Genomic DNA, 14,337 nt, shown 5'->3' with positions numbered 1-14,337 from the left:
AATAGCCCAAGTTTTAGTGCATTGTAAAAAGTGCTGTGTGAGTATAGACACCGGATAAGATGTGAGCTCTAAAGACACAAAGGAGGACAAGCGAGCTGGTGAGTGCTAAGGGGATGGGGTTCTGCATTATTCTAGGGAAAGTCTCACTGGGAGGGTATTATTGGAGTGGGAACCTAAAAGAAACGAGGCACGAGCCATCAAAATACCTAGAAGAAGGGGGAGGCAGTATAGAGTCTTAGGTTGAGCATGTGCTTGGTGGGTTCTGATGCAGAAAGAGGCTAATGTGGATGTTAAACATTTATGCGTGCATATCTAAGTATATGTGCAGGAACATGTGTGTATGGGGGGAGGGTGTGTGTGTGTGTGTGTGTGTGTGTGTGTGTGTGTTTGTGAGGGGGAGGTGGTAGTCCCAGTGAGAAGACAGGAAATGATCAGTGCCCAGTGTCTCAAATAGAGGGAGGGATGGGAGGAAGAGAGAGAGTGATAGACAGAGACAGAGACAGAGAGAGACAGAGAGAGACAGAGAGAGTCAGAGAGAGTCAGAGAGACAGAGACAGAGAGACACAGAGAGACACAGAGAGACAGAGAATGCTTTCTGAAGAAAGGGGCGGGGCGATATCGTTTGCCAGACTGCAGCCTAGCTGTCTGTTTCCTGAGCAAACTGCCAGGGGCTGAGCTGCTTCTGTTACCGTGCCTCTCTTGCCTAGCCTGCACCAAAACTTCTAGAACTGTGAGCGGAGACATGCCCTTCCTCCCTTAGTAGTTATTGTTGGGCATTTTGTCACAGCATCGCGCAACGTAGCAAGCCCAGAGTGCCAACAGAATAACCCAAGCCAGCAGTCAGTGGCTTAGACCAGCTGCTTACGTCTCAGAGCCACACACATCTTCATTCTTCTTTGTGATCATCCGAGAACAACCATAAGTCATCTCAGAAGATCATGGCAAATGGTGTAGCAGGTAGCTCTAGATAAAGCACTTAACACAGACCTGGGCAACAGCTAGCAGTGTGCTCCTCCCGGCGTTAGTTCTATTTGACTGTGAAACTTTTAAGGCTGGGATGCATCCACTGTCTATGCAGCTAACCTAATTGAACCATTTCATTTATATTGGTTGAAATCTGTTTTCTGAATAAAATTTAAATGTTAATTCTACACACTAAAACCAAACTGCTTGAACTCTAGTTTGGCTGGTGGTGGTTGAATACGACCCCACTGGCTTTCTGTTATCTGAGTGAAGGTTGTTTGTGGCCTGGATTAAATCACTGTTCGAATCCCCCGTCAGTGCCAATTCTTGGTAGCAAGCAGTTCTCTAGAAGCTCAGCACATGTCCTGTGTACATCACAGGAGGGCGGGTTCTTTAGAACCTCAGCATGTGTCCTGTGTACAGCATAGGAGGGCAGGTTCTCTAGAACCTCAGCATGTGTACTGTAAACAGCATAGGAGGGCGGGTTCTCTAGTCTTGCTGGAGGTCTCTATAGGGGAGCAGTCTCAGGTTACAGTCATCCTGATGCACGGAGCTGTGATTGCTCATTTTTGCACACACTGCCAGCTTCCACAGGCAGACCATCAGAAGGCATCGCTAGCTCCCTGAGCCTGACCCAGGGAAGGTTTTGCCATCCCTGTGAGTCTGCGATGTTGGGGTCATTGACACAACTGTGCTCGTGTCAATAGTACACACTCACAGCTTCATCTGCCCCTTGCAATTCATTCATGGCTTCCTTCACTCCCCACAAGTGTGAAAGGCTGTTTCAGTCTCCAAAGCCCCTTTCTGGATGGCAGGACTCACAAGGTTCCTGACTTCAGATGTCCTGTGTGAGCACCAGAGTCTCTTACTGGCTGTCTTCTTCATGAACAACATTTGGGTGAAGGTCATTCCGTAGATCTTCTATATCCCAGATCCCCTCCTGTGCTTCCCCACTTTTTCTCCATGTGTATATGTGTAATATGCATGCATGTTTTACATGCATATGAGTACATGTGTAAGTGTGCATGCATGTGTGTCTTTCTCAATCACCCTCTACTTTAGTGATGAGGCAAGTTCTCTCACTGAACTGAGAACTCACTGATAGCTAGTTTGTCCTGGGATCTCTTGGCTCTGTTTCCCGAATGCTGGGATTACAGGTGGCCACTGACCTACCTGGTTTTCACATGGCTTCTGGAAATCCAAACTCAGGTCCTCACACTTGAGCAGCAAGCTCTTTGTCCACTGACACATCTCCCCTGGCCATCAGATCCCATCCTCTAGGCAACCCAGTTGAAGACAGAGTCTTGAAATTCTTCATCTCAGAGAGCGCCCCTAAGATCTGTAATCTGGCACTGCGTTTTCTCTTCTTTTCAAATGAGCAACTTGCTATCTTAACATAACCGTCTCCCCTCCTATTGTCTAGATTAATAATGCCTAATAATTCAGGTGTTCTTTATTGCTTTATTAGTGTAGTCACACAATTCTATAGAAACCGAAGAACACTCTTTGTTTCCAACACTCAGAATGGACTCACCTTCTCGGTAATTAGCAAGTCGTACTTCTTCCCTCCCACCTCAGTTCTTTTGAAACAGGCACCAAATCTCCACTATCTTGACTTGGTCAGGAGCTGAACAAGTACTTCAGGTTTTTCTCTGCCTGAGAAAACCGGGGTCAGGAAGTCGTTCTGTGATGTGGATCAAAGCTTTAGTTCCTTTTCACAGGAACGTCACAGAGGTAGGTCGGCGAATGTGAACGGCTGCTCGGTAGATGGTTCTTTTATTTCCAGAGCGTACTTTTTAAGTATTTTAAAACTTGTTTTCATGCGATATATTTTGATCACATTCTTTACTCTCCTCCAAGTCCTCCAAGATCCTTCCCACTCAACTTTCAAGTTCCCCAAAGTCTGGCGTTGCTCCTGTTTAACTCTTCATGCCCCGTATCAGAGTGTGTAGCAGTCCGAGCATGAGCACCACAGTCAGAGGTGTGTACAGAACTTCTCACCAAGCCACAGAGGTCGACTTATTGCTCCCTTTGAAATCGTGTCCCTTTCCAGTTCTCCTAAGCCTATTCTCATCTTAGTCTTAGCCCAGATGCTACCCAGCCGCTGCCGTTGCCACGGTGCAGTGGTAATTAGAGTGTAAAACGCAGGCATCAGAGGTCACCAGTGCTGCTTTGGGGGGCAGACCCTCAGAAAGGGGCAGACTGTTGGCGTGTGTGGAGGCCCAGCCAAACCACAAGGAAGAGGGCAGAGCAGGGGCAGAGATTGAGAGATAATGTAGGAGATTGCCTGATGATGGTGTTGGTGGGATCCTGTGGGTCCCAAGAAGGAGGTTCAGCCTTGTATGAGGGCGCCATATGAGGGAAGAGTAGGCTACAAAGAAAGTAAAGTGAAAGATCATTCTGGAATGTCTGATTGGCAGGGGGCCTGTGCCTGAGCATGAGCCTAGAGAGACAGGCAGACACTAAACAGTGGTCATGAGGACAGTCACAAGGGAAAGACAGAGCTGCTGGGACTTTTTGTGAGGAGGGTGGCGAGGATGGGTTTGGGACAGGGTGGTAAATGGGCGGAAAGTAAGCATGCTGGAGGAGGGCAAGGACCGGCAGCAGGCTGGGAGGAGGGCTTGCGGAGCAACAGGCCTCTCAGCTTCTGTGGTGTGACAGCCCCAACTTTGTGGTCTGGAGTATATAGTGTGTCCCCAGTTTCTCCTCTCTGTTACCCATTGAGACAGTGATGTCAGAGTTCTTAGAGTGTTAGCTCTTCTTACCAAGTCACCAACATGAGAACGCTTGTGCCCCTGCTTGCGTTATGCCCCGTGTGCCACCCACCGGGTTCCTTTATTCACGGCTCGGAGCGCCTTTGCCGATCACGTGCTTCTACGCCTTAATAGGAGTCAGCTGACACCTCGGCGATTTTCTATCGGAGCACTCCGGCTTCCTTCCTTTCTTATTCCTCTGGCTTGACTCCTAGGAACTCCATTCCTTCCTCAACCCACCATGTCCTTATTGTGACTCCAGTCTGGCATTAAAAATATCCCGTTGTCAAGACCACGGGGCTGATATATGACGGGGGCTCCCTCACTGAAGTAATGGTAGTTTTGGATCTGTGCATCCATGTTCTGAGGCCTACTCAGCCATTTCCAGCAAATCCTTCGCCTAGCTGCCAATTTATGACAGTATTTGAGACAGGCAGGTCCTCTGTTTTTGTCGCCAGACTCCAGGTAATTCCGACTACTTCTGCAGATTTTGTGGTGATTTAGGGACAGAGCAGGCAGATATTGGCTCCCCTGCGGGGATCTTTTTGTGCAGCCAGGAAGTCAGCAGGCATAGGAGGGCCCTGAGAGCAGAGCCCGCAGGAGAGGCTGCCCGGATGGATGCTCGCCTTCCCTCACTGCCAACTCAGAGTGGCTTCAGGGCCAGAGACTCCAGCTCTATGTAGAGCTTTTAGTGAATGTGTGAGACTGGGGAGCTACCTAGAAATAACACAGGATCTCAGTAACTTCCCTCCCTCCCTCCTGCCCCGTTTTCCCGGCTCCCTCTTTACATCAGAGCGGCTAACTTTTAATTATAATTGTGATATGCTGGCATTAAAGTGAAGTGAAACAGAAACTTAAAATATTGTTGAGTTTATGAATAAATTCCTCTGTATTCCTTTGAGGATCTTCTCTAGCGTATAAACCGACATACACAGCTATGGGTATGTTATCTGCACATACCAGTTAGCTTGAGCTTTATACATATAATTTAGTATACTGTGGGCATTCCCATATGAGAATACAGAGACCTACCTACAACAAAGTGTTGCATAGTGTCCTATGGTGTGGCTGTGTCACACTGAAGAAAGAAAAAGGACTCAGAGTCAGCGTGAAGGCATGAAGGGTCAGCAGGTAAATATACTTTCCTCCCAAGCCAGATGACCTGAATTTGACCTCCTGACCCCACATAGCTGTCGTCTGACCTTCACATGTGTGTCGTGGCATGAACACGTCCACCCTTTACACACACATCGTATTTATATAATAAATGAATCATTTGTGTAATAATAGAATTTAGCATTGTAAGTTTCTGCTATTGCAGATGGAGATTCTTGAACTTATAAATATCGAAAGTTCTAGAAGGAGATTTGAAAGTTATGCACCTTTTTAGTCAAGGCCAGCTAACCTTCCCAGCATAGTGATATCCCATGTTGTGGCTCTCTGGGTCTTTTCAACCTTTCCACCCTCTCCAGTCCATATGTGAGAAGAGCACATCTGTCTCACCAACACGGCCTCCGCAAGAGGAAGTCAGTTGCCAGAAAAGAAACTTACCTCTTGAGTCTACCCTTAAAATCATCTCCAGTGTCTCTGTGCTGGTGTAGTCTTGTCTGACTTCATACAGTATTATCGCGCTTTTAAAAATGGACCATAATCTGAAACAATGGTGCGAAGGGCGTATGTAAGAAGAAAGCGCAATGCGGTCATAGCGCTTCTGCTGCAGCGGAAGGTGCTTTGTCGTCATGCGCTGTCACATGCAGTGCTAAGCAAAAGAGAAAGGATGTTTGAGTGGTTAGGTAAATTGAAGCCCAAAACGACCGTGGGTGAACTAGAAAGCCAGAAATCCAGATTCTTTTTTCCTTTGGCATTTCACCCACACTTAGGGGATTGGCTATGTACACCCCACGGCGGGTTCCAGATCATCCACACTTAGGGGACTGGCTGTGTACACCCCACGGCGGGTTCCAGATCATCCACACTTAGGGGACTGGCTGTGTACACCCCACGGCGGGTTCCAGATCATCCACACTTAGGGGATTGGCTATGTACACCCCCGTGGTGGGTTCCAGATCACCCACACTTAGGGGATTGGCTATGTACACCCCCACGGCGGGTTCCAGACCATCCACACTTAGGGGACTGGCTGTGTACACCCCCGTGGTGGGTTCCAGATAGGCCACCATTCCCTTCTGAATCAAGTAAGACAAAATCAACACCCCGTTTCTATGGGAAGAAATAGTTGCGTGTTAACCGAAGGCACTAAGTCACTTCCAGAGCCGAGGCTAGGTCTTTTGGGTTTGACCTTCTGGAAAGCTTACTTACCACGTGGATTTACGGTGTTGGCCCGGTCTCTCTGACCTTCAGTTTATTCATTTGTAAAGTGGAATCAGGGAAAGACAAAGAGCAAAGATGTTCAGTATCTGCTGTGTGTCTGTGCTGTGCATGGTTGCTATTTTTGTTTTGTTTATTTTTTTCATTTCCACCCAGCAGTCTCCAGCTATGAAACCAATGCAGTTAGGTAACTTGCTTTAGATTCATAGTCTTTTAAAAATATATATCTTTAAAAAATTTTATTGTATGAATGCTTTGTCTTGCATATTTGTCTGTTTACCAAGTATGCCTGGTCCCCGTGGAGATCAGAGAAAGAGTTACAGTCAGCTGAGCGCTATTGTGTGGGTGCTGGGAATTGAACCCAGCTCCTTTGCAAGAGCCACCAGTGCTGTTAACCTCTGAGATTTCTCTCCAACCCCCACCACCCTAGATCCATAGTTTTGATTCCTGGATTGTAATGTTGTCTGGATGAAACAAGAAGCAGTTCTGTAAAAGCACATAATAATATGGGTTCATCCATAACCAGCTCTCTAGAGTTACATTGTAGTTCTTGATTTCGAAGACTGGCCCATAAAATGCAAATTAGACAGCCAGCTCCTGTTCTTCTGTATGGGCCAACTTGGTGGAAAGCAGAAGCAGAGAGTAACTCACTCTAGGGAACAGAGAGTGAACATGTAATCTCAGCACAACGATGACCGTGGGACTGAACTGTCGTCAACAGTGTGACTTGAGGCAAGCTCCTTGAGGACAGCAAGTCTGAGAGCGAAGAGGTCTGGTTTGCTCGGCTGAAGAGCTCCCAGCCAGCCACTGGGCACGGTGGCTGCTGATGTTGAGAACACTCAAAGCAGAAGCCCAGCAGAAGCCTTAGCCTGTCTCGCCCGCTCCCTCCACACGTGGAGTTTAGGGGCAGAGCATTGCTCGCTGGTGCGTCCAGGAATAGCTGTTTCCTGGTAACTCCTGTTTGCTGTGGCCTGTAGGTGCTTGCAGAGATCAGAGACCATTACCACAACGGGAACAAGCACCTGGTGACTGCAGGACCTGCTTTTCCTGGCTGCTATGTTAGTGGCAGACTGTTTTATAGGGTCCTTGTCTAATCTTTAGTAGTCTTGTATTTTATTATATTTGGTAGTATTATTTCACTATTATGTTTCTATTTATTTATTTTGTGGGGAGCGGCCCATGCCACGGTGCACATGCAGAGGTCAGAGGACAACTTGGTGAGTCAGCTCTTTCCTTCCATCGTGTGGGTCATCTGTCTTAGTGACACATGGTGTACTTACTGGGCTAGCTTGGAGGCTCTTGATAATCATCAGAAAGAAAAACAAAACAGTTTCCTTAAAATTTTTTTTTTTTTTTTGGTTTTTCGAGACAGGGTTTCCCTGTAGTTTCTAGAGCCTGTCCTGGAACTAGCTCTTGTAGACCAGGCTGGCCTCGAACTCAGAGATCCGCCTGCCTCTGCCTCTCGAGTGCTGGGATTAAAGGCGTGCGCCACCACCGCCCGGCCTTAAAAAATTTTTTAATTGGGGCTGGAGAGATGGCTCAGAGTTTAAGAGCATTGCCTGCTCTTCCAAAGGTCCTGAGTTCAATTCCCAGCAACCACATGGTGGCTCGCAACCATCTGTAATGGGGTCTGGTGCCCTCTTCTGGCCTGTAGGCATACACACAGACAGAATATTGTATACATAATAAATAAATAAATAATTTTCTTAATTTAACTTATTTTTTATTTGTGTGTGTGCGCGCACGTGTGTATGTGTGTGCGTGCATGTGTGTGTGTGGCATGTACATGGATGTACATGTACAAGTCAAGAAGAGGATATCTAATCTGTGGGTGCTAGAGTACAAGCTGTTTTGAACCATCTGGTGTGGGTGCTGGGACCTGAACTTGGGTCCTCTGGAAGAGCGGCCAGTGCTCTTCGCCATTTAGCCATTTCTCCAGCCCCAAAGAGCTGGTTTCAAGTTATAGAGAGTCTAGTATTTTCTCATCCTTTTGTTCTAACAACCAAGAAATCAGGAAATACAGTAGGAAAACCTCAAAAAAAGTTGGTTTAAACCTCAAAATCCGTAATTATTAGTCATGAGAATTGAGGCTGAATTACTCATGTGGTTCACGTGAAGTGGGCTAAGGTCAGTTTCCGGAGTTTCTGTGAGAGAGGTGAGGTTTCTCCAAATGTCAATTATGCTTGTCAAACGTACATGGGAGAAGGGCTGCCTAGGCTACAGCTGTGCTTTCTGCCTGCGGCTGGCCTGTGGTTCCGTCAGCACATGTGGCAGAGGCGCTTGGCAGAGGAAGCCACTCTCACCTCATGGTCAGGGGAACAACAAACAAAAGAGGAAAAGAACAGGGCCCCAGAGCCCCCTCTGGAGTCCCTCAACCTTGAATGCTGAAAAGAATTCAAAGGCACTGGCGAGGGTGGAGCCATGAGATGTAGTTGAGTCTCCGAGGTTGGTCCTTGCCTTCCTGTGACGCTTGGCTTTCAATTCGATGTGAGTTCTGAAGGGGCTGCGCGCTCCTTCAGAGCACAGCAGCCTCCTGCCTCACTACACATCTCCTTCCACTTACTCTCTAGTCTTTGTTTGCTGCGTGACCTGAACTCCCACGCTAAATTCTCCAGTAGAAGGTCATGCTCAGTGTGTTTGCATAGATGAGGTTGAATGGTTGCATCCTGTTTAAACAGTCACCAAAACCCTACCTCATGATCGGAGATTTTTCTGACCCTTTATCAATTTGAGTTTTGTTCCCCTTCTGACAACTGAGACTGGATTCACATCTGAGAGGCTGAGAGGTGCTGTGTGAGAGTTCAAGTCAGAACTCTCACGGGAGGGGGGATGGAGACTGATTAGCTCAGCGGCCCTGTAAACTCCGGGCATGCTTATCTCATGGCCCACGCCAGGTCTCAGCTGAGGGCTGAGGTTCCGAGGGTGATGGTTCTTTGGAGGAATGAAAGGTTGTAAACTTGGAAAGCCTTTTTATTTTTTCTCCTTGAGTCATGGTGGCTTTTCTGAGGGTACTGTGTCATAGGTAGCGACTGGGCCAGATGGGTGTCTTGGACAACAGTCGGATTTGGTAAGAAAGGAAGCCCAGATAGGGTAAAAGGAAAAAGCCTTCGAGGTCGCTGAGAGAGTTCTGAGTCCCTCCTGCTGGAAGCAGATGTCCCTGCCACGAGCCCTGGTTCGCTCACTGGAAACTCAGCTTTTTCATCAAATTTCTCCTCACAGTTATTCCTGTCACCAAATGCCTTAATTTAGGTGTTAGATCACTTGAGGTAAAGATAGAAGTTGCTGATTGCTCTCTGTTGGTGGGACTGGAGGCACTCTTGATTGGTGCCCAGATTTAATCTCCTGTATTGAATGACTGTTTTCAGATTTACAGGACGGACCTTTGTACCTTTTCCAGAAAGAGCAGCAGAACCCTTCTAAAGCATTTAAAGTTTTTCTAAATGAAAGCTATTTAAATGTTGTATACGCATTTTCCCCATTAGGTTTCCGTCACTCCTTTGCCTGGAACTTGCTGCATCCTATTTCGTTGTGGACATTGATGGAGAGGACTCATCTCTCTGCATCTCTCTGAGATTCATTGCAGTCACCTTATGAAGCGATGCAGCAGCAATGAAAGACATAACCGTGTCTCCCAGAGTAACACTGGGGGCGGGGGATGGGGTGGAGCGCCTTCTCAGACATGGCTGCCCATCGCAATCTCTCCAGATTTAAAATCTCAGGAACCAGTTTAACGAGGCGGCAAAAGACGAGACCAGTGTACAAAAGTCAACAGTACTTCTCTGTTTTATCAAGGGATCACACAATGGGGTTGTGGAATAACAATTTTATTTATAATCAGCTCATAAGGATTAAAAGACTGAGAAATAGATTTAATGAAAATATCTAAAAGTGCATACTCTGAAAAATACACATTATTGGTAAGAGAGGCTAAATAAATGGAAAGACTTGATCCGAGCACTCAATACTGGTCATGTGGCCACGTGTTACAAATGAAAAATCTAAAACAGTCCAAATCATCTTGAAAAAGAACAACAAAGCCAGAGAACTCACCTCCTGACTACAGAACTCAGTATAGAGCTACAATAATCAAAGCAGGGCCAGCTGGGCACAGTGGCGCATGCCTTTAATTCCAGCACTCGGGAAGGTAGAGGGAGATGGATCTCTGTGGGTTCGAGGCCAGCCTGGTCTACAAAGTGAGTTCCAGGACAGCCAGGGCTGCTTACACAGAGAAACCCTGTCTCGAAAAACAATAGAAACAAACAAAAAAAAGGAGGGCAATGCTCTCATGGGAAGAGAATTCAGAGGTCAGGGGATATGTAAGTGTTTCAGCGACGTGTATTGTAGTGACGTTCTGGTTTTCTAGCACCCTTCAGAAAACAAGATAAAGTTCTAGCAGGGCAAGTAGATGAGGACGTAAGTACACCATGTAAAGAGACCCAAAGAGTAGGAAATTGCTTTTAGCTGGCAAGGCCTTTCTGACAAGCTATAGATGGATTTTCTGGGTGAAACAAGTAGTATAATAAAGAACACACAAAACCAGGAATCTATCATCCATCAATCAGTCTATCAATCATCTACCTATCTACTCTCTACCTACCGTCCATCTATCATCTATCTATCTATCTATCTATCTATCTATCTATCTATCTATCTATCTATCATCTATCTATCTATCTATCTATTATCTATCTATCATCTATCTATCTATCTATATCTATCTTCATCATCATCATCATCATCTACCTATCATCTATAATCCATTAATCATGTATCAATGCTCTATCATCTATCAATTATCTATGTATCATCTATCAATTATCTGTCCTCTATCTTGCTATCATCTACCTATCTATAACTGTATTGTGTATGCCCATAGTTTGTTACTAGATGGGTGCATTGCAAGCTTTTGTCATGTCTCTTTGGCAGATGGGAACACTTTATGAAGAACTCCATGTCCTTTGGCATAGTGTGAACAAAACCTTGAAAAAAAACCTTCCTTGAAAAGTTCCCTTGATGTAAATCATAGACTGAGTTGGGAGGAACAATATGAATCACCTGGATCACCGTGTGTTTGGTGGTTGAATGCTTGGCTACATCTCATTGGAATCCTTAAAGGCTGGGAGAGAGTCTCTGGTAATTTATGACCCTTACGGTCTTAAAGCATTTGTCTACGCTCCATCAAGCCATTTAAGTGAAAGGTAGCTACACAAAAGGACCAATTCTTCCCTTCATTCGTCATCTGGACTTTTGAAATGTTTTCGAAACATCCCCTTAGACTTTGTCAGCCATCCAGAAAACTGTGAGATCTGTACCCCACTCAGGTTTAAAGGCATGCGATTGTTAAGCATAAGGAACAGTGGTAGTTTTGTGCGTCTCTGTATTTAAGCTAGGGGCCAGATTTTTTTTTTTTTTTTTTGTCTCCAGAATCATTAATTGTTTACCCGTGTTTGGCTTGTTTGGTTCTTGTAAAATGGTTTTGCTTTTGTGCTTCTTTAGCTGGCTGGAGCGATGGAGAGAGGGTCTGAGATGGCAGTTTTCAGTGAGAGATAATGGTGAACGTGAACATGAGGCACTTGAAACACATAGTAAGGAGCTGTGGCTGGGACTAACCGTTCTTCCTCTGCTTTTGGGTGAAGTGCATGCTCACCCTGGATGGGTGCACACCCACACTGATGGCTGTGTTGTGGGTCTGAGCTCCCGGCTGCTTAAACAGCTGACGCTAAGGCACCTGCATCTCAAACTCGTGTCTCTTAGAATAAAAGAAAGGTGTACGCACTCAATGCCTGTGGGCCGTACACAGTTCCAACTTAGCTCCTACAGTCACAGACACCATATTTTTTGTTGACACGGGAGTACTTGTGTGGAATGCTTCTTAATTCATTAGCAGATGTATTATGGTTTACAAAACACTTACGGACCTTGCACTAGCGAATGGAACATCTGCTAATAAGCCAATGGGGAACCTTGATATTTCAACTGTACTGATTTGCAATATAAGTTTGAATAATTCTTCTTGCCCATAAAGACTCATGTGATATCGCTCTAGTCACTGCATAGCATTAAGCCTTTTCTGTACCCCTCAAAGAGTCTTGAGGAGAAGCTTGTCTGTGGGTTGGTGGAATGTTCTGGCTCACACAGCTTTTCTGTCTGGGCAGCTTCTCTGCCCCAGGTGGTTTAACTGGTTTTTTGCAGAGAGTCTGGAAAGGAGATGCCAGAACTCGGAAGGGTGGACTGGTCTAAGATTAAGCAATTCAGAAATTTACAAAGACCTCATTTTAGGTGTGTGTGTGTGTGTGTGCACGAAACCCTGTAACTAAACAGACATTATCTTGCCTAGTTTAAAAATGATGAGGACAGGCATCCAGGTCCTAGGTAGCGCCATTTGCCTCTGTCAGTGGGTGTACACCTCAGCTGCTCTGCTCTGAAGTTCGTTACAGTAACACTTTGTTTTCCTCATGTACTTTCCCCTTGAGTCTGGACAACATATATTTTTAGAACCTGATTACCTCAGTTTCTGTGAGTGGCAGCTGGCAGGAGAGGGTGAAGGCAGTAATACTGGAACCATATGTGGCTAGAGACAGGGAAGTCTCTAGAAGCAGCATGGTAGGCAGCCCTTTGCAGGGTCCTTGGGATAACACCCTTTGTGTGAGCCAGTGGCCAGTTTGGGCGGTTCCTCTAGAGTTTTGCCTGCAGGGGATTATCCCCATATTGCCTTGATGCCTCTTTCTCCTACAGGCCACCGCCCCTGGGACCGAACCGTATTTGCCACTGTGCATCTCAGAGCTAGGAGCTATCACCCATTTCTTGAACAAGAAAGTAAAAGTTAATATTTGGTATCTACAATGAGGCCACGCATATGCTAGGAGTGATTGGAGTGGATGTTTGCTCCCCGATACCTATTCTTTGTTGTATACATGTTCTCATGCCTTCTAACTGCCATCTGAACATTGTTTTCATGATTTTGTAAAGTTTATTTGATTAGGCCATGATGCATATTTAAGCTGGTTTCTGGGTCTTGCTGTGGGAGGAGAAATTGACTTGATGCAGAAAGGGACTGCTAAGTTCCCAAAGGAACAAATCTGGCTTGCATTGTTACCCACGTTTCTTGATTCGTCAGTCACTTCAATTAGAAAAATACACGCTTTTAAATGAACTATAATAGCGATGCTTGGGCTTTATCTTCATGTGAAGAAAATTCATTTTAAGAGGTCAGGAAATGTCACAGATTTCGCAATCCTGTGCTAAACATCTGACCAGACTTTCATTTAATGGTTTAGCAATAGTGCATGACAATGCTTTTTTGTTTGTTTTGATTTTGTTTTTTTGAATCAGGGTTTCTCTGTATAGCAGAGGCCTGACTGTTTCAGAACTCACTTTATAGACCAGGCTGGCCTTGAACTCATAGAGATCCGCCTGCCTCTGTCTCCCGAGCACTGGGCCTAAAGATGTGCGCCACCATTCCCAGTGGGCACTGCTTTTTATGTAAAGGGTTGATACAAAAGTGTATAAATTTAAAAAAATCTAAACTCAGTTATAAATGATCATTTTATGAGTCATTGCTTCATATACTAGATTGTATTTGAGTATACCCCTCAAACATTTGAACTTGGCTTTTTTTTTTTAATGGTCATGAAAATAGACGAAGGCTCACAATCCTAATTATAAGATTTAATTAGTAGAAATTGAAGAGTCAGATTTTGGATTTCCGAGTTTTATTTGCTGGAATTATAGTAGTGCGTTGGTGTCTGCTGGGAAGTGGCTCCAATATTCCTCCTAAGATACCCAAACCTGCAAGCATGCAGGCATGCAAATGTCTTAATATAAAATGACTTGCATAGCATTGGTGTAAAATCTACACATAGCTTATTATGTGACTTAAATCACCTCTAGATTATAAGATTCATTATTAAGAAAACAATGACAAGGAAGAAGTCTATGTGTGGCCCCTGCAGACCTAACTACACGATGCACGCCCCAACCTAACACTTGGTTCTGAGCATTTTCAAGCTGGATTTGGTCAACATCTGTGAGTGTTGCATATGCCTTTTTCTTGCCCTATGCGCACGTGGAGTTGAGTTAGGAGGATAAGGAAGGCATTGGAGGTCTACATGGTATGGCCAGTCCCTCTCCCACACTCCTTGAGCCCACTGCCCAAGGTTCGGGTGTAACAATCAAGAAGTATCAAGTTTGTGGATGGCGTCCTCATTAATAACCATTCCTTTTGGGAAAAGCTCCCCTTCTCCAGATTGCTCAGTGCCTCTTTTATTTTACTATCCAAAGCTCCTCAAGGAGG

General features: G+C 45.5%; 1 protein-coding gene across 3 annotated transcripts in view; it reads left to right on the top strand.

The window, feature by feature from the left end:
• The window catches only part of Rnf144b (ring finger protein 144B), a 63,981-nt gene that overhangs the window by 20,433 nt on the left and 29,211 nt on the right, over positions 1–14,337 (top strand). The window lies entirely within an intron of this gene.

This window comes from Arvicola amphibius, chromosome 6 (genome assembly GCF_903992535.2).
Source record: "Arvicola amphibius chromosome 6, mArvAmp1.2, whole genome shotgun sequence".
Classification (NCBI taxonomy): Eukaryota; Metazoa; Chordata; class Mammalia; order Rodentia; family Cricetidae; genus Arvicola; species Arvicola amphibius.
The sequence above is the reverse complement of the archived record's forward strand: the minus strand, read 5'-3'. Positions and strand labels throughout refer to the sequence as shown.